Below are 2,230 nucleotides of genomic sequence, written 5' to 3' on the forward strand. Positions count from 1 at the left end.
CACGCGTACGCGCACTTCCCTCCCCACCGCTCTCGCAGGCTGCAGCACGGCGCATGCGCATGCGCATAGGTTGCAGAGCAGCAGAGGCGCGCTCCCGATTCAAGCACATATTATTATTATGTATTATTATCCCTCTTCTATATACTTGTTATTAACCGGGCGGTAGAAGCTTCCAACCCCCATCTTTCTATCTGGCAAGCCTTTATAAAGAATGTGGGCGATTTCCACCATATACTTTATTAAGAGTGAATAAAAGGCTGATTGTGTATATATATATTAAATATAATGGGTGTAGGGTGTGTAGTACACATGGGTCTTGAAGGGCCCACACCTCATTGTTCTTACCCATCTGGAGTGCAGCATGGGCACTGCAGAAATCACCAGGAAAATGGAGATTTGCCCAGTATTGGTGCCATGTCCCTGTGGACCTGAGCATGCGCAGTAGCCTCTGGCACGGTAGAAGAGGCTACTCTGCAACTGCACCAGCGAAAGATGGAGACTGCGTACAGTCCCAAAGGGGGAAATGTATCAAGACTTGGAGAGAAGCTGCCCAAAGTAACCAATCAGCTTCTGTCGTTTATCTGTCACAGTCTATGAAATGACCGTAAGAAACTGATTGGTTGCTTTGGGAAACGTCACTACATCTCCCCGAATATGCGCTAAATGCAGGTACACATTTCGTGGTTACTGCCATATGGCTATAATGTCCAAGTACTTCCCAGCAGATCAGTGCGGTCCTCACTTGGAGGATCTTGGTGAACTACAAACCCCATCATAACATGCGCACTATAGGGTAAAGATGAGCGGTTTGATTCTACTAATTAGCACAAGTTAGGATTTAACCTATTGGCCATCCAGAACACGTGAGTGCCGAATAGCCAATAACAGGCCGTTTTTCATATCCGAACATAACTGAGTAGTACTGAATTGCTCATCTCTACTATAGGGCAGTGGTGAGTTGCCCAGTAGGGATGGCCTGCCTAATTGCCGTCTGCCTGGAGGCTTCATCTTCGGGACCAGCCAGCCCCGGACATCATGAAGGCGGCGGAGCCTGTGCCAACAATGACACTATCATGATGTCTATGTAGAGCTGCCTGTCACTGCTGCTGGGTGGCTCTGCAGATAGGCTTAACTGTCCTTCACCACGGAGGTCGAGTGTAGTTGTGAAGGAGGGCAAAGGGTCGGCAATAAAAAACTAGTAGAATCAAACCGCTCATCTTTACCCTATAGTGCGCATGTTATGATGGGGTTTGTAGTTCACCAAGATCCTCCAAGAGAGGACCGCACTGATCTGCTGGGAAGTACTTGGACATTATAGCCATATGGCAGTAACCACGAAATGTGTACCTGCATTTAGCACATATTAGGGGAGATGTATCAAGCCTTGGTGAGAGATATAGTGACGTTTCCCAAAGCAACCAATCAGCTTCTTACGGTCATTTCATAGACTGTGACAGATAAACGACAGAAGCTGATTGGTTACTTTGGGCAGCTTCTCTTCAAGGCTTGATACATTTCCCCCTTTGGGACTGTGCGCAGTCTCCATCTTTCGCTGGTGCAGTTGCAGAGTAGCCTCTTCTACCGTGCCAGAGGCTACTGCGCATGCTCAGGTCCACAGGGACATGGCGCCAATACTGGGGCAGCCTCGCCCCTAAATCCACCTCTGCTATAGGGCATATTTTTGAAAGTTATTTTGCGGAAAGTCCACCAAAAACAGCCATTTTCGGGATGGTCTCCACAACTGCATTACATGCAGCAGCAAAATGAAATATGTCAGGGTGACAGGATCCCCAAGCATAGAATATTGCAGTGCCATGATTATTTACGGCCTATCTGGTGATGGACTTTTTTTTTTTTTTTGCAAAAATCCCCTGCCTATGTACTAACTGTAACTGGCAGGGATAGAGGTAGCAATAACCGCTCTCCCTGCAAGTTACATCCCATGCACATTGGAGAATATGAAAGACTCTTCAGGGCTATCTGACACTGCACATGTGCACAGTGTCAGATTTAGGAGCTGGATGGAGGCCCTGTGAGATTGCCTCCATAGGCATTAACTTGTACCATTTGAGGATGGCGTAAATCACTGGGACCAAATTCTGAAAAGCTTAATTTTTAGGGACATAGCTGCACAGGGTCCCGAGGTTTTAGGAGGCACCGACGGGGCCCAGAGACCAAACATCCTTTCACTGCTGCGTGCACTGCTGCATGATCAGCAGGATCTAGGCAG

The sequence above is a fragment of the Taudactylus pleione genome, unplaced genomic scaffold (assembly GCF_031769625.1).
Source record: "Taudactylus pleione unplaced genomic scaffold, aTauple2 ptg000946l, whole genome shotgun sequence".
Classification (NCBI taxonomy): Eukaryota; Metazoa; Chordata; class Amphibia; order Anura; family Myobatrachidae; genus Taudactylus; species Taudactylus pleione.